This window comes from Dama dama, chromosome 18 (assembly GCF_033118175.1).
Source record: "Dama dama isolate Ldn47 chromosome 18, ASM3311817v1, whole genome shotgun sequence".
NCBI classification, from domain to species: Eukaryota; Metazoa; Chordata; class Mammalia; order Artiodactyla; family Cervidae; genus Dama; species Dama dama.
In genome coordinates this window covers 49,098,934-49,117,863 of record NC_083698.1, presented here as the reverse complement: position 1 = coordinate 49,117,863, position 18,930 = coordinate 49,098,934, and the positions used below count along the sequence as shown (strand labels likewise).

The following is an 18,930-nucleotide window of genomic DNA, read 5'->3' as shown; positions in this document are numbered from 1 at the left end:
GTTCAGCTTCCTCATTTGCACAGGGGAGACTTTAATAACTTCCTTACTGGGCTGTTGTGGGGATTAAACGAGATGTAGCATATGTAAATATGCCCAACACATCGCAGAGTGGGGCCTGAAGGCAGGCGTTCGTTCACTTCCTTCCACTTCAGATTGAAGAAAGTCATTCAAGAGTGTTAAAACAACTGAACCTGGACTGTCTGAATGACCATTTAGTTTTAATCTTTGTTCTTAAAACTGGTACTACTCTTGATTTAAGAGGCACATTGTTTAACAGAACTGGGTCCTAAACAGCGAATGTCTAATATTTAGATTTTGGGTAGTATTTTCATTTAGATCTGTGCATGCATGCTCAGTTGTGTCCATCTTTTTGTGACCTCTTGGACTGTAGCCTGCCAGGCTCCTCTGTCCATGGAATTTTCCAAGCAAGAATACTGGGTGGGTTGCCATTTCATCCTCCAGGGAATTTTCCCTACCCAGGGATCAAAGCTGCATCTCCTGCATTGGCAGGCAGATTCTTAACCACTGTGCCACCTGGAAAGCTACTCTTTAGATCTACTGTCAATGATCTCTTTATCTGGAGTAATTCTTTTTGCCACTAGATGGTGCTTGTCCATACATTTGTGAGGCTTTCCTGTATAAAGTTATTTTATTTGGGGGAAAAGACATCTTGTTACTTTTGAGACTTGTGTATGTGATATTGATACTCATGTTCAACTTGTTGATTAAATATTTTAAAGTTAAACTAGAGGTTGGGGCAAAAATCACTGAGAATTTAAAAGTTCCTTTAGATGATTCTATTTGTTTATATAATTCCCTAATTTAAACATACAACATTTATTAAACAAATAACGAGATGAGAGGCATTAGGTGAGTAAATATGGTATTCTTATTTTTGAGATGTACATAAACTTTGACCTAGGCTAATTCATGAATTAGTTATAAATATCAAAGTAATAAGCACTTTGTAGGCCTATGTATAATTCTCTTGATTTTTCAGTATCATCAGAAAGACTGAGGAAACAGTTCATCCTCAGATGTATTAGTAGCAGATAATTAGCATCATATTCAGCTCAGAATACTTGTCATTTGAAGGATGGTGATTGTTTTACAAATGTGAAGCATTTTCTGTATTGCTTTGTGATAAAATTCAGGAAACATTTGTCAAGCCTGCCTGTCATGAGGATACAGAAATGAGGAGATCCATGGCTCTTTCCTCTCATGAAGTCATGAATAACTAATTATGTTTGGCTGAGGTTAGCTGCTTTAATAGAGATTGTGTGGGATCAGAGGCAGGGATTATCAGAATTTGTGGTATAGGACTTTTTTAGATGAACCGCAGGGGGAATCCTGTTAGAGATTTCCTATTCATTGTGTTTTCCATGGATAACTGGACATAACCAGTTTGGGAATAAATATTTTCATCAGTGAAAGATAATTTTAACTTTCAGAATTTCTCAGATAACATAGAGGACAGTTCTGTTCATGTGTGGGTAGAGTCTGTTATAACTGAAAGTGGGATAACTTTGCTTTTTCATCATACCTGTACATAGAGTGGAATAGAGAGGACAGAGTTTGGTGACAGATTGGGAGTTGGTGGTGGTAAAGCCAAGTCAGTGAACTGACAGCTGGTGATTATATCCAGTAAGGGGTTTTAGTTGCAAGCAGCAGAAGCAGCCTGACCAATTTAAGGGAAAGTGAAAATGTTCATAATCTAATGAAAAGCTGAAGAATTAGATTTCAGAAAAGACAAAATATAGCACATCTCCAGGGATCTACGTATCAGGAACTAATGGATAGTTATCTCATATGCCACTGTTGAATGAATGAACATCAGCTACTTCAGTTTTTTGTTTTTGTTTTTAAAAAATACTACTAAATATCAGATTGCTTGGAGAGATTATCCATGTAGCCATCCCACTCGGCACCAAATGAAATGAGGACAGCTAGTTTGAGTGAAACGAGGAGCAGGTTTGGGGGGAAGACTCGTTTGGGGTGTGTTAACTTGGAAATATTCAGACATTCAAATGGGAGATATAAGGTAGGGAGTTGGATATTTGAGTCTGAAGATAGAGATTTTGGATACAGTTTATAGGTAGTATTTAAAGCCATGACGTTAGATAAGATTGTTGACAGAGTGAGTATAGAGAAGAGAAAAAGCTCTAGACTGATTCCTGGAGCTTTTCAATTCTCAGAGATTGGAACGAAAATGAGGAACCAGCAAAGGTGATCAAGAAGAATGTTTAAGGTCTTCTCTTGCAGCTGGGCCTTTTACTGAGAATTCATGTGCATGTTTTCATCCACTGAGCCCTTTAAAATAGTCCATATTCCCTCATCTCTAACCTCTTAGCCACCAATGTTTAGTATTACTCCCTTCAAGTCCTTGATCATCCAGCAGGACATTAGCCAGTGTCCAGAAATTTGTGTAAATTCTGAGCCTCAGCCTTCTCTTCTTACAGATGTGTCATTTGAAGTTCTGCCTGCCCAAAGCATCTCTCTTCTTCCTTATCCTCAGTCACTCCAGAGAAGGACTGTAAACTGTGAATGAGTGCTAGTGGGTTATGTGGAGCCATCTAAATAGGCTTAGTGTTTTTTGTCTGTATGCATCTTAGTGGTTCTGGGGAAGGAAACCATGGGCAGAAGTGCCTCACTGGGACCATGCATTCTCCTCAGACCTTTGGGCTTGCTGTAGCATCACTGGCCTGGCTGTTCAAGACTGTAGCAAGAAAACTGCTCCAACTTGGATTTTCTATGCTTCGTCTCATATTCTTGTTCCTGAAAACTGGCCCCTGCTTTGGTTCTTGACTCTACACCACCCTCTTGAATTTTGTATGTATTATTTCCCATAACATTGCTCTTGGCACTCAATTCTGCAGATTCATTACTGACCTTACTCCTTACTCAGACAGACCTCACAGGAAGCCTGTCACCCAGGGGCTTCTCTTGTTCCCACATCTGGAGTCAGTTTCTATCTAGTGTTGGGACACTCGCCCATCATGACCACACTCCTCTTTTCTTATTTTCCAAAATTCCAGAGCTAGTCCTGTTACTAAACATTATCCCTTTGCTGCTTTAGGAGTATTGGCTATTTAGCCCTTGTTCTGACCTTAAAAATTCAAAGTGCTGGAGGCATTTTTATAATTCTTTAAAAGGATTCATAAGTACTTTCCTAAATCAGCTCATTTCTTAACTTCATTGGTTGCTTTGATAAATCTAATAGAGTGTTTATTTGGGTATATTTGGGGTGATGTTGGTGGGAAGATTAGATTTCAAGTTTGCCCACTTGAGTAAAATTGAGTATTTATTGATATTTTTAAAAATAATACTGAAGAATATTTTCTAGTTTCATTAAATTGGTTCGTTTAAGGCCCACATTTTAGCTATTCACAGAAATTAATTTTTTACTATGTTTTTTTCTCAGTCTTTCAGCATATTTCCATGTACAGATTTCATGGTTTATTTTAATTTTTTTTGTAAAGCAACTTGATCCCTCTGGACAAATATATTTGTTCAAATACTATTATCAGTGCTAGAAGGCAGTCTTTAAAAAATGATTTTCCATTTTTGTCCTTTGTTGGTTAAAGTATTTGTGGTATACTTTATAGATGACAATTTTTTCCTCTTTACACTGTTAGAATCCGATGACCACTTTACTCACTAGCCTCAGTTATTTGAGCAGCTGCGATCACAGAGATCCCCGAAACCAAGAAATGAGGAAATTTGTTTTTATTGCCTCTGTTTCTTCCGTTTATCTTTTAGAAAGAGGTGATTTTGTTGTTTTTGTCACTGTTTTTTTCCTGTTGGAAATTTTCTCTTCACATATCTGGTAATATGTGGCTGATAGAAAGCTGTGTGTGTGTGTGTGTGTGTGTGTGTGTGTGTGTGTGTGTGTGTGTGTGTGTGATGTTTTCAGGAGTGGGGAAATTGGTGATTGTTTAATGTTGACTTCACTGTAAAAGTCAATCAGTAAGTGAAATGAGTAATTTCTCCTTTTACTTTCTTTTATCTGCAGTTTGGACAGCTTTCTTTCTGGTCTGGGTTTTTGACTTTGACTTTTGTTTAGCATGCTAGCAGTGTTTGTGCTTAAGAACCTCTTTTTTCTGAGGAGTCAGACTTGTTTTGTCCTGTTGTGTTCACATATGGGGAAACAGCCTTTTAAAAAAATTACAATTATCTAGGTTGTTATAATTGCACTAAAATAAGGAAGGAAGGTAGAAAATAGGTGGGTAGTTTTCTCTATGTCACATAAACTGCAGTTTATAAGCACAGGTTGAACTATGTGTTCTAGCTACAGTCCCTTAGATAGCTGCATGGTTCACACCCTCACTTTTTGAAGTTTCTATTCAAATATCACCTTTTCAGTTCAGTCTTCCTAGACCCTTGAAAATGGTAAATCTCTTACTTTACCTTTCTACATACCCATTCTACTTTCTGCCTCTATGAATTTGACTACTTGAAGCACCTAATATAAAGGGAATCATACAATATTTGTTCCTTTGTGACTGGTTTATTTCACTTAGCATAATGTCTTCAAGGTTCTAAATTTTTCTTTAGAAGCAAACAGATATGAGGATGTTCAGCAATTCCACTCCTGGGCATATATCCAGAAAAGATGAAAACTCTAGCTTGAAATATACATGCACCCCAATGTTTATAACAGCACTATTTGCAATAGCCAAGATATAGAAGCAACTCAGGTGTCCATCAACAGATGAATAGATAAAGAATATGTGGTATGTGTATATGTATATACACACACAATGGACTGTTACTCAGCCATAAAAAGGGTGAAATATTGTCATTTGCAACAACACAGGTAGAACTCGAGAATATTATATTAAGTGAGATAAGTCACATAGAGAAAGACTACTATGATATCACTTATATGTGGAATCTAAAAAAGTAATACACATGAACTTATTTACAAAACAGAAACAGACTCACAGCCATAGAAAACAAGTTTATGGTTACCAAAGGGGATAGGAAGGGAGGGATAAATTAGGAGTGTGGGATTAGCAGATACATACTACTATATATAAAATAGATAAAGAACAAGGATTTACTATATAGCATGGGAAACTGTATTCAGTCTGTAATAAACTATAATGGAAAAGAATGTGAAAAAGAATATATATAACTGAATCATTTTGCTATACACCTGAAACTAATAATATACGTAGTTGAAGCTAATATTACATTAGTTTCAACTATACTTCAGTTGAAAAATGGAGGATGTTTTGCACTTGATTAATATACTTAACTTTCTAGAATTTAAATACTTCTTTCCAAAAGTATGAAAGAAGCTTTCTAAAGATACAATTATTTGCCAAAAAATATAATGTCTAATTGATCAATGATTTTTGTAAATAATAAATAATAGAATCATTGACTAAAGGAAATAACTATAATAAAGATATTCTGATATTTATATTAGAATTTCCTAAATGAGAAGATATATTTACCTCCAAACAAAGAGAAACCGGTGGACACAGTGTTTTTAGATTAAGAGAAAATCCTTGGTGATATTTTTATACCAAAGACTATTAAACAAATTCATTAAGGCACTAGAAGGAGTACTTTGACATGAAGGAGATCTGACTTAGTGACCACCATAAAAAAGAAATAAATATATAGTTCTTGAGCATGAAGTGCTAGTAATAATTCTGTAGAGAAATTGATGCTGGAAATATATGTGATATCTTTTCTCCTTTTAGATAAATAATTAGAGATAGCATAATGTACTGGTCATCTTCTGTTTTCTCCTTCACATTCACTTTTTTACCCTCACCTTCTATCCTAGGAGGTGACTAATATAGACTTTTATAGTGAGATGTCTGGTTTCTGGTTGGGTTAGTCAATGGGAAGAAGCCTGGTAGGGAACTGGAGGACCTAGGGAGAGTGAGTTACCTGGCTGTGTCCCTCTGTAAAAGCCGCATTACCTCTATATGAATTTCACTGTCTATATGGTTTTCGCTTTCCTGGTTTTGCTAATTTCTTCTTGGCTCTTTCCATCTTGGGGATGGTAATGGTTCTAGGGAATGACACTATTCCTTATGATAATTCGACGCCCTTTCCACATCACTGTAAATAGTTCTTCTATTAATCTCTGCCTAAAGTATTCTGATCTTGGTGTGGTATCTTCTTCCTGCCACGGCCCTGCCTAATATACATAATGAAATTTAGTGGGTAGTTGGAAGAGAGGAAAGAACCACCATCCCAGGAGATCTGGATATTAGCCCTGGTCCTGAGTTGACTTGTGAGAAACTATAATCTCTTTTGGGCTTGCCTGGTGGCTAAGATGGTAAAGAATCTGCCTGCAAATGTGGGAGACCTGTGTTCAATCCCTGGGTCAGGAAGATCCCCTGGAGAAGGGAATGGCAACCCACTCCAATATTCTTGCCTGGAGAATTCCATCGACAGAGGAGCCTGCAGGCTATAGTCCATGGGGTCGCAAAGAGTTGGACATGAAAAAAAAAAAAAGAGTTGGCCGTGACTGAGTGACTGCACTACTGCTGCTGTCATCGCTTACCTTTGACAGGTCAGGAGTAGGAGTGTGCTTTGTAGGTGTCATGACTTTCCTTCCAAGGAGCAAGTGTCTTTTAATTTCATGTCTGCAATCACCACCTTCAGTGATTTTGGAGCCCAAGAAGATAAAATCTATCAGTGCTTCCACTTTTTCCCCTTCTATTTGCCATGAAGTGGTGGGACCAGATGCCATGCTCTTGGTTTTTTGAATGTTGAGTTTCAAGCCAGCCTTTTCATTCTCCTCTTTCACCCTCAGCAAGAGGCTCTTTTTCCTCTTCACTTTTACCTCCGTTTGCCAAGCAATCTGCTGCGTAAAGTCTCAGAGCCTGTCAGTTTGTAGAGGATCAGGGATGGAAATCAGGCATGCCGGTGCTGCACTGCCTTCCAAATTACTTTGAAATGCCCCCTCTTCCACCTTTTAGTGGTGGACGTATTAATAAACTTCAGTACACCAGAAGTTTTGGGAAACTTATTTATACAGAATTACAACAGAGTTACTTCTCTAATCTTAGAGTTTCCAATAGTGGAGAGGTAGAAAAATACATTTACAGTCTTACCACATGCTCTTTCAGGAATTTGCATACTAAACATTTTATATAGTTGTAGTGTATCCTCCCAGGCCCCTCCTTGGACTTAATTCCAAGTGTGGTAAGCGTGCAAACTACAAATCCTGTGAGCAAGAGCACCCAGGGACAGATAAAAGAGAAGATGAACCACCTCTGAATTTGGGAGGGAAAAATAGGAGCAAATCTATGCCTCTGTGGCTCCAAAGGGCTACACGGAGCCTTGTGGAGGGCATACTAGCCACCAGACAGTTGTGTTAATAAAACAAAATTGTGACCTTTAGTAGATGATGATTTGGAAAAGAAAGATTAGATGCTTTCCTAGTATTATTCCACTGGTTAGTGTCATCTCGTAGAACTGTTTGTGAATATTTTAAGAAAGCTGAACCATTCTGTAGCTACTAATCAACTTGGTCTAATATTGAAGTTTCTGTTTTTGATGTTGCCCATGTCTAGAATTTTGTTCCAAAAGCTTAACTGTTAAAAAGAGTTTGGATTTGAAGTATGATTACAGAAGTGTTTTCTATCACTGCCACTGAAGAATTCTATGCCTTTGCTGTGAATTCCCTTCAGAATGGCAGTGAGATACCCTGTCATATGCGTAGGAAGCTTCAGAGCAGTGCTTCTCAATAGAACTTTCTGTGACAGTGGAGATGATCTAAAATAAAGCATCTGTTGAACATATGTGACTGGTATTACTGAGGAACTGAATTTTTAATTTAAATTTAAATAGCCATAGTTAGCTAGTGGCTACCATATTGGATAGGAAGGCCTCAGAGGTAACTTTAATATTAGTATTTTTATAAGTGACCAAGAAACAAAGTGACCTTTGGGACTTTTTCAAGTTGCATGTTAAACATTCCTTCAGGGCTTAGTTCTATATCCAATATCATTTTCATTTGTATCTCCATTTAGTTCTGTAGCCTATCAAAATAATAAAGCTATTAAGAAAAGCTTATTCTGAGCTTTGTGCAACTTCAAATTGAAGATGGTAGGGAAATGCAGTGTTAGGGTTGGGAGGGCAGTGCTGTCCCAGAGCAGCCGTGTAGAAATGTGTGTGTGTGCTCTGCGTTGTCGCAGTGACTGGTTGTGGCTGGCCTTTAACGCCTGGGGGCCAGGGATGTTAACTGTAGTGTCATCCTGCTTAAAATACTCACAGTGCCCTCACTGAGAAGTACTGTTGGATCTTTTTGACGGTAAGAGTTATATTACAGTTGAGAAATCCTAGTGTCCAAAGGCTTATCTCTTCTCTGAAAAAACTCAGACAATTTTTCTCTGAAAAATTTGGAAGACATTCTCTAAAGCTTCTGGCTATGAGGTTTTTTCCTGTTCTGTAGCCTATGGTGTTGTGACTCTAGGAGTTCTTTTCAGCACCAACCAATTAATAGAACACTTAGATGTTGATGTTGGAAAACACTGAAGAGCCTTTTTGTCACTTGCTTAGCGCAGAAGCTGTGAAACTGGAACCTTATCCAGTGTGCGTAAAAATCCACAGGGCAGATTGAAAAAAATGTTCTGCTGCAAATGAACGGAAGCAACAGGAGGTCTAGTCATTGTCAGCTGAGTCCTCACCCAAACAGGGCGCACCTCACTCTGCTTTAAAGGACCTGTCAGCCAAACTACTTGTAGTATTATGTGGAGATATCCATATATTTATAGAATATATTTCCAGATTTAAAGGCCACTTTCTTCCTGTAAGAACAAAGTAGAAAACTTCCAATGCTAAGTGCAGTTGAATGGTTTTACTGCTGTTTTCTGTTATGGTCCCTGGAGCTCAGGTGTCTGTTTTCCTGGGAAGGAACCTTTCACTTGATAAATGAGCTGGAAAGAGAGGCTTTTATATCAGTGTAGTTACGGAAAGGACTGCTGCTGCTGCTGCTAAGTCGCTTTAGTCGTGTCCGACTCTGTGCGACCCCACAGACGGCAGCCCACCAGGCTCCCCCATCCCTGGGATTCTCCAGGCAAGAACACTGGAGTGGGTTGCCATTTCCTTCTCCAACAGAAAGGACTAGTGGTTGGTAAAGGTGATAAAATTGCAGGGATCAGGAAGTGATGCTTTCAGAAGCAATCCATGTAGGCTTGTTAACAGAGCCTACAAACCTTCAAGATTGTTTCTGGGCCAAGCTTGGCAAAAGGTGTGTCATGTAGAACTGTCATAGTAGCCAGAGACAATTTCTGATACATTCTTGTTTCTTGTTTTGCAGTGCTTTTTTCCCCCATTTCTTGTAACTATGGGTGGTAGATTCATCAGTTTTGGGGGTATATTGACTTTTCCTTATTTTCCCCTCAGTGCCATAGAAATGGCAGAATCCTTGTCTTATTCTAGCAGAACATAATCTGATTTAATCTTGCTTAAAGGCAAAATATAATTAAAAACATATGGAAACCTGAAAAGATGTCATGTTTAATAAACATACTTTCTTAAATATTGAAGTTTCACTAAGTAATTTTTGCTGAAGATCAATCAAGAAAGAATATTTTGGGGAGGAGATTTCAAATTTCTAATGCAATATTGTTGTTTTTATACAATATTTGGTTATGCTTATAAGCTTCTTAATTACCTTCAGTTGATAACATTATTAATGCAGCCTATTTCAAATTGACTTAGGTACATAGAATTTCTGCTAGTTCCCTAAGGGCCACAATGTGTGTGTGTGTGTGTGTGTGTGTGTGTGTGTTAAAGGTAGAATCCCTTCAATGAAAAAATTATGCAAATCAATAATAACAAAATCTTACTCTTTTTTCTACAGTGACAGATTAATTTACTGAATTAGTTTTTTAAGAATGTGCTTTTAAAAATGTTTCTCTGGAAGGAGTTCTAAATGGGTTGTCTATCACTCATAAATTGCTGCTATATTGATCGTGACACATGGAGAGTGTCTTTGCAGGGTGACTACAGTCTTTAGAGACCTCACTTTGATTTTCAGTGGTTTCTGCAAATTTAAGGTGAGGGTCTCTCAAAATGATATACATCATTATATATTTGTCTAATTTTTAAAGTGAGAAAACTGACTTTTATGGTATCCCATTTTAAATTCTGTTTAGGTTCTTTGTTCTCAAAGTTTCTTAACATTCGTGTGGATGAGTGTTGAATAGTATGCATCATGTCTCTTTGACAGAATAACTTGATTTGGGTGGAAAATGGTTATATTGGATATATAGTAAGAAAATTATTAAATTGAGGGAAAAACCCAGTGTCCTGAAAACAATCTCTTGGACAGTGATAATCAGAGATCTAGGGAGACAGTTAAAGGATTCTTTGACCTTGTTTTTGTATTATCCATTTGGCTCAGAATTTTACCATTTTGTCATGTTGCCCATGTTCCCTGAAGAGAAATGATGAAATATTCAACTTGTTGAATCTCTTAATTCAGAAATATGTTGAAAAGAAATGAACAGTGTATAGAAATTTTTAAAAGCTCTGGTAAGATTTAGAGCTTTTGATTGGCCCTTTTTTATGCCCTTTAAAAGAGTCCATTATAATTTTATAGCAAGATGGAGACAATGATTGTGATAATGTAATATATGACAGTTTCTATCATAGTATTTCAATGTCTCTGATACACATACTAAAGAACTCAATAAATGTAAGTTGTTGTCTTGTTTTTTCTTTCTTTTGTTGAAATGTAAAGCAGTCATTTTTTTGGACAATATTATATAATTTCTAAAGTTATATTTTTTGTCACAATTCAGACAAATACATTTTGTATTCTGCCAAAAAAGGGAAAAAAGCCTCAGTCCTCAGACATTAACTCCAAATTCAAAAGCAGCATGCCTCCTACGTACTTCCCCCTAATTTTTTGAGTGGATTTGGAGGACTGTGTAACCAAGTCCTGCTCTGTGCTCAGGGAGAAAAATGTAGAAGTTATAATTGCACTATCCCCCAAATGACCTCAATAATCTATTCATCTTTAAGAAATCTGTCGTTGAATATGCATTGATTCTAGTTGATGAGTATCTGAAAATAGGCTTTTGATTATAGAAATAAAACATTTTTCTTTTTTATGCATTTTAGAATGCTGATGTTTATGTCTGGTATTAAGAACTGTCTATGAGCCTTTATTTTTATCTTGCAATGTTTTAGCAATAAGTGCTTTACAGAACTTAAAAAGAGTACTTAATTTTTAAAAAAGTGTAAGTTAGTATAAATAGTTAAAAATATGACATTTTTCATGGACTATTTTGAATAGATTGACAAAATAGCCTAAAATGTCTCCCATTTTGTTTGATCACTATTATTCATTATGATGGCAGATTTTTTATGTTAGTAATTCATATTATATAAATATAAAATGTAATATTATTTTAACATTGTACAGAGTGGAAAATCTAAAATCTGTTGATTCTAAGTCTAGTCTTGGTTTTCAATCTACTTCACCTTCAGTTATCTCCTGTGGTGATGAATCACACATAGTCCTTGTTTTTCCTCTTTGTCTCTGCATTGGTTGTTATCATTAATATAAAAACATTTCCAGTTTTCATGATTAGTTATGTATATCAAATTTTTATAAAATGCTATAGAACATTACTGATAATCCCATAAGATTCAGTTCCTTGTTTGCGTATTATACTTCCTGCCTAAGTGCTGATGGGCTGTGGAAGCAATGACTAATATGAAGCACTGTTTTAAGATACGGTATGCTGAATTCCCAGACATAAATTTAAAAATAAATTATATTCGTGAAAAGTATGTAAGGCATGTTTCTGCTAAAAAAAGGTCCTGGGAAAAAAATCTGAGTTGAATCAAGGAGGTGGAGTACCAAGAATGATTCAAAGGACAGATATATATATATATATATTTTAATCTTTAAGGCATTTAACATATTCAAAAAGCTGATATATGAACAAATACGTAGATCATAAATAGAAATGTTTCAGACATGTTTCCCCGGAGAAGGCAATGGCAGCCCACTCCAGTACTCGTGCCTGGAAAATCCCACGGACGGAGGAGCCTGGTAGGCTGCAGTCCATGGGGTCGCTAAGAGTCGGCCACGACTGAGCGACTTAGCAGCAGCAGCAGCAGCAGACATGTTTCCCCGGTGGCACTAGTGGTCAAGAACTCATCTGCCAATGTAGGAGATGTAAGAGATGCAGATTTGATCCCTGGGTCCAGAAGATCCCCTGGAGGAGAGGGGACTCCAGTACTCTTGCCTAGAAAATCCCCATGGACGGAGGAGCCTGATGGACTACAGTACATAGGGTCGCAAACAGTCGGACACGACTGAAGCCACTTAGCATGCAAACACACACAATTAATTTAATTAATAATAATAAAGGACTTCCTTGGTGGTCCAGTGGTTAAAACTCTGTTCTCCCAATGCAGGGGACACAGATTTGATCCCTAGTCAGGTTACTAAGATCCTGCATGCTGCACAGCCTGGCCATTAAAAAAAAAAAAAAGAAAAAATAATACTAATTCCTGACATTTTACCATTTACAGAATGGTCTCGCATATGAAATATGGGTAATAGATTGCTGAGAGGCTCATATCTTTCATATCTGAGAAAACTTGAGGTACATTGTTGCCTAAAGTAGAATTCAAAATTGGATCTTGCTCTAATTCCAAGTAATTTTTCCAACTCATGTCTTTTTCATAGTTGATTTATAGCAGAGTTGATGCTATTTATAGCAGCATCCAATAAAATAAGGACAGTGCCTTTTTAAAGGACAGTGTCCATATTTGGCCTTCCCTAGTGGCTCAGAGGGTAAAGAATCTGTCTGCAATGCAGGAGACCTGGGTTCAGTCCCTGGGTTGGGAAGATCCCCTGGAGGAGTGCATGGCAACCCACTCCAGTATTCTTGCCTGTAGAATCCCCATGGACAGAGGAGCCTTGGGTTGTAAAGAGTTGGACATGACTGAGCGACTAAGCACAGCACAGCACAGTCCATATTTTATTGGAAATAGTGAAGTTTTCAAAGGAGGAAAGTTGTTACAAGTCTGTCACCCTTTTCTTTACATCTTTTAAAGTTTCAGAGTGAACTCTTTTCCTTTCCTATTTTTTTTTCTGTTTTTTTGTAAATACAAAGGGATGTAAATACAAGGGATGCTGCCTTCAGTTGGTAACAGTGTAATATAATTATATATTCTGAATGCTGTGTAAATTTACTGAGATTCAAGGAGTTGCTGTCTATTCAGGTTTGTCCACTTATTCACTCAAGTGGACATGAGCATTGCTAGGCACGGGAGTTAAGAGTGAAATTTTTATTCTTTATATGCTGTTTCATTCAAATTTAAAATTTAAACAAATTTTGAATAAATGCCATTTAACGTTATTTCCCTCCAAATTTAGTAATACGAATATATTTATTTTCACCAGTCCTTTATCATTCTTTTAGTAAGCCATTCTGACTTTGATTATATGTATAGTTCCTGGTGACTGCATTTAATCTTAATGTGTTTCGACTAGATGAATATAGTTCCATGTGCTTATATATATTCTTTTTCAGATTATTTTCCCTTATAGGTTATTATAAAACATTGAATATAGCTCCCTGTGCTATATAATAGATTCTTTTGTTTATTTTATATATGAAAGTATATCTGTTACTCCCGAACTCCTAATTTATCCCTTTCACCCTTTTCCCTTTGGTAACCATAAGTTTGTTATCTATGTCTGTGAGTCTATGTCTGTTTTGTAAATAAGTTCACTTGTATAATTTTTTAGGACTCCACATACAAGTAATATCATATAATATTTATGTTTTTCTGTCTGACTTCACTCAATCTGATAATCTCTAGGTCCATCCATGTTGCTGCAATGGCATTATTTCATCTCTTTTTATGGCTGAGTAATAGTCATAGATAGATAGATAGATAGATAAATAGAGAGATCTCACATCTTATTTATTTATTCATCTGCTGATGGGCATTTAGGTTGCTTCCATGTCTTGGCTATTGTGTATAGTGTATTGTAAACATGGGGGTACATGTATCTTTTCAAATTATAGTTTTCTCCAGATACATGCCCAGACGTGGGATTGCTGGATCATATGGTAACTCTATTTTAAGTTTTTTAAGGAACCTCCGTGTTCTTCATAGTAGCTGCACCAGTTTACATTCCCATCAAGAGTGTAGGAGAGTTCCTTTTTCTCCACACCCTCTCCAGAATTTATTTTTTGTAGACTTTTAATGATGACCATTATGACTGGTATAAGGTGATATATAGTTTTGGTTTGCCTTTCTCTAATAATTGATATTGAGCATCTTTTCATGTGCCAGTTGGCCATCTGTATGTCTTCTTTGGAGAAATGTCTGTTTAGGTCTTCTGCTCATTTTTCATCGGGTTATTTCTTTTGATACTGAGCTATATTAGATGTTTGTAGATTTTAGAAATTAAGCCCTTGTCAGTTGCATCATTTGCATATATTTTCTCCCCTTTAGGTTTTCTTTATTTTGTTGATGATTTCTTGTGCTGTGCAAAAACTTTTAAGTTTAATTAAGTCCCATTCATATATTTTTGCTTTTGTTTCCATAATTCTAGGAGACAGATAAAAATCTTTCTGTGATTTATGTCAAAGAGTGTTCTGCTTATGTTTTCTTCTAGGAGTTTTAGAGTAACCAGTCTTACATTTAGGTTTGTAATTAATTTTGAGTTTATTTTTGTATATGGTATTAAAGAATGTTTTACTTTCATTCTTTTACACATAGCTTTCCAGTTTTCCCAGCACCACTTATTGAAGAGACTGTCTTTTCTCCTTTGTATATTCTTGCCTCCTTTGTCATTTATTAATTGGTCATAAGTGCATGGATTTATATCTAAGCTTTCTATGTTGTTCCATTAATCTATGTGCCTGTTTTGTATGTGTGTATGTGCCAGTACCATACTATTTTGATTGCTGTAGCTTTGAGTATAATCTGGAATCAGAGAGTGTGGTTTCTCCAGCTCTGTTCTTTATCAAGATTATTTTGGCTGTTTGGAGTCTTTTGTGTTTCTATACAAGTTGAAAATTTTTTTGTTCTACTTTGTGAAAAATGCCACTGGTAGTTTGATAAGGATTGCTTTGAATCAATAGATTGCCTTGGGTAGTATGGTCATTTTAACATAGTGGTTCTCCCAGTACAAGAAATTGGTATATCTTTCCATCTGCTTGTGTCATCTTAAGTTTCTTTCCTCAGCATCTTACAGTTTTCTGAGATCTCTTGCCTTCTTGGTTAGGTTTATTTCTAGGTGTATTATTCTTTTTGATGCCATGGTGAATGAGATTGTGCCCTTAAATTCTCTTTCTGATAGACATTAGCATATGGAAACAGCAGATTTCTGTGTATTAGTTTTGTATCCTGCAACTTTGCCAAATTCATTGATAAGCTCTAGTAGTTTTCTGGTGGCATCTTTAGGATTTTCTATGTGTAGTATCATGCCATATGCAAACAGTGAGTTTTACTTCTTCCTTTCCAACTGAGATTCCATTTATTTCTTTATCTGATTGTGATGGTTAGGACTTCCAATACTATGTTGAATAAAAGTGCTGAGAATGGGCATCCTTGTCTTGTTCCTGATCTTAGAGGAAATGCTTTCAGCTCTTCACTGTTGAGTGTGTTAGCTGTGGGTTTGTCCTGTATGGCCTTTATTATTTGAGGTATGTTCCCTCTTTGCCCACTTTTTGGAATTTTTAAAGTCATAAATAGATGTTGAATTTTATCAAAAGCTTTTTCTGCCCCTATTTCAGAAGATCATTTGTTTTTTATTCTTCAGTTTGTTAACATGGTGTATCACATTGTTACACCATATCAAATCAATACATTGATTGATTCATAGATATTGAAAAGTCCTTATATCTGTGGGATAAATTCCACTTGATCATGATGTATGATCCTTTTACTGTATTGTTGGATTCAGTTTGCTAGTATATTGTTGAGAATTTTTACCTCTGTGTTCATTAGTGATATTGGCCTGTAATTTTCTTTTATCTTGTAATAACTATAATGGATGAGAATCTGAAAAAGAATATATGTACATTAAAAACCAAATCACTTTGGTGTACACCTGAAGCTCCCACCACATTGTAAATCAACTACAATTAAAAAGAAAAAGACTAATTGGACCTTTAACTGGTAGATTTTTACAGTTTTCAGGCTTTTAGGCTTACTTTACATATAAAAATGAAAATCCTTTTTTTCCCCCTGGGTTGAATGTTTTCCATGGTGAACTCATTCTGCTTTTGCAGCAATGACAAATCATATAAAGTAGAAAGTGAAAATCGTCAGTATTATACTGCCAAAGGAATCCATTGTATGCTTTTTTAAAGTGTCTTAAATTTTATTTAAAAATTTACTGAAAATTTTAAATTGTGGGAAAATTTACATATGTTAAATTTACCATCTTGATTAGTTTTTAAGTGTGCAGTTCAGTGGTGTTAAATACATTCACATTGTTGTGTAACCAATCTCCAGAACTTTTTCTTATCTCACTGAAGTGCTATGTCCATTACAATTCCCCTCTCCCCTCCTACCAGCCACTGCAACGACCCTTCTACTTTCTTTTTCTATGACTTTATCTACTATAGATATCCCATGTAAGTGGAATGATGCAATACTGTGTCTTTTTATGACTGACTTATTTCACTTGTTGTTAGATAATGTCCTCAAGATTCATCCATATTGTAGCATGTGTCAGAATTTCCTTCCTTTTTCTCACTGTATGCTTTTCAAAAAAAAAATCTAAAGTATTGCATATTATTCCTATTTTTTAAGCCTAACAACATATCGCAGGTATCTTCTCAAGAACATCAGTATTTATATACCATTGTGTATGTATCATTTCCATTGCTACCAAGAACAGTGTTCTTGTTCCACAGATGGGGAAAATAAGACCTGGAGGTGAGTGAGTACCTTTCAGTTTACAAGTAGCAATGGCAGGGACTAAAATTCAGTTTTGCTTGGTTCTAGAGGCAGTTGAAGCATGGTTTATATAGACAAAGGATGTGATTATTGTAGAAAAATGAAGCAGTTTTAAAGACAAATTTCTGTGGTAGCTAAAGGACCTGATGTGTGCTTTTATTAATGGAACTTGGATTTTATAGTTGCAGCAGACACAAATATGTGTCTCTGGAAGCATCTTCCAAGTATTATACTGCATTACATTTTCTCTTAAATCACTTATATCTGTGTTAAGAATGGGTATTTCTAAGGAGGCAGCAACTATGCTAATCAGAAGTGTATTTTCAATGGCCTTTTTAAAAGCCAGAAATAAAAGAGCAGAGAGAAAATTATCTGCTTCTCATCTGAAGGATAATGAAAAGTGAAAATCGCTGAAACTCTCAGTGAGTTACATCAGATGTCATAATTAATGTACATCAGATATCCTAATTATGTAATTGTATAATTACATAATTAATGTAAATAATTAATGTAGCTCTAAAAATTTTAGAGCTAGAAAAGTACCAAAATAATCTAAACCTACTTCTTAATTTCATAAAAATGAGGTGCTGTTGTGAAATAGCTACCCAAAGTAGTTGACTATGCACTAAGTCTTGAAATCTAAGTTTCTTATTTCTCAAGAATTCTCTTTCAGCTACTGTTGGTGAATGGGGTCAGATTTTTCCGTACCAAACTAGCTGTTATTTGTATTTTATACTCTGAGTGTACTTTGTACAAAGTTTCCTGGCTTATAGTATAATTGAGGTGATTTGGAGGTCTTAATGATTTCCATTTTTATATAATTTTTGAGGGCTATAGATGAACCTGGGTTGGAAATGTTTTTGTTACACTGTGAAAGTTGTTGACTTCTTACAAGTTAATTCAGCATTTATCACTAATTCTAACATGATGGACAGTGAACATGTAGTGTGGGCTGTCAAGACTAGGTGTTACTCATATCATTAAAATGAAGGGAATTGGAATAGAAGTTTTCTTGAATTTCCCACCTTGATCCATCAAGCTGTTGTTGATGGAATCCATTACCTTTGTGAATTTTGTTAATGGCAGAGACCTAACTGAAAATCACTTCTTTCAAAGAAAGGTCAAATTAACTATAGTAGAGATTATAGAACTGGGCTGGCAGACTATAGTCTGCGGGCCACCTGTTTCTTCAAGCTAACAATATTTTTAAAAAATATTTTAAGTGGTTAAAAAAACAAAAGAAAAAATATTTCATGATATATAAAAATTATAAAAAATTTAGTTCCACGGTCTATAAATAAAGTTTTATTGGAATAGACTACATATACTCATTTGTTGATATGTTGTTTATGGTTACTTTTGCACTAAAATGGCAGAATTGAGTAGCTGTGAGAGACTGGATGGTCCCATGGAATCTAAAATATTTCCTGTTTGGTTCTTTGTAGAAAGAGTGCTGGCCCCTGTTAAAACATCAAGGTTAGTTTATGTTTTGGAGTACATATGGAAATTTGTGACTTTCTTTGCTTACCAAAAACTCTAGCTGAGTAATGCTGCATTTTTTGAAGGATTCTCCACTGTGTGTTTTTTTTTTTTTTTTGTCTCTGGGACAACCCACAATAATCCATTTATGACTATTTTTCATGACTTCCTTTGCTTATTTTCCAGTGGTTCCTTTTGCCAGCCAGGTGAACAGACTGAAACCACACAGGTCTGTGGTTTTTCTAAAGAAGTTTTCTACAGGAGGATATGTTTGGCTTGGGCACCCCTCTGTTTGTTGTGGAAACCTGGATTTGCTTGTGATCTTTCCATTAGAGCTTTGATTCAAGCATATATAAAATGACCCTCACTTTCAAAGTATAAAATTAACAAATGCATTTATTGTTAGATCCATATTCATGGGAAGAAGATCTTAATCTTTCATGTTTTTACCAGCCATTTTTTTCCACCCTGCATCCCCCTCTCCTTTACCAGGCATTTTAATAATGTTAGCTATGTTTCTCATGA

At 35.9% G+C, this 18,930-nt stretch overlaps 1 protein-coding gene across 4 annotated transcripts in view; it reads left to right on the top strand.

The window, feature by feature from the left end:
• The window catches only part of ST7 (suppression of tumorigenicity 7), a 309,424-nt gene that overhangs the window by 21,218 nt on the left and 269,276 nt on the right, over positions 1-18,930 (top strand). The gene's annotated exons all lie outside the window — the stretch shown is intronic.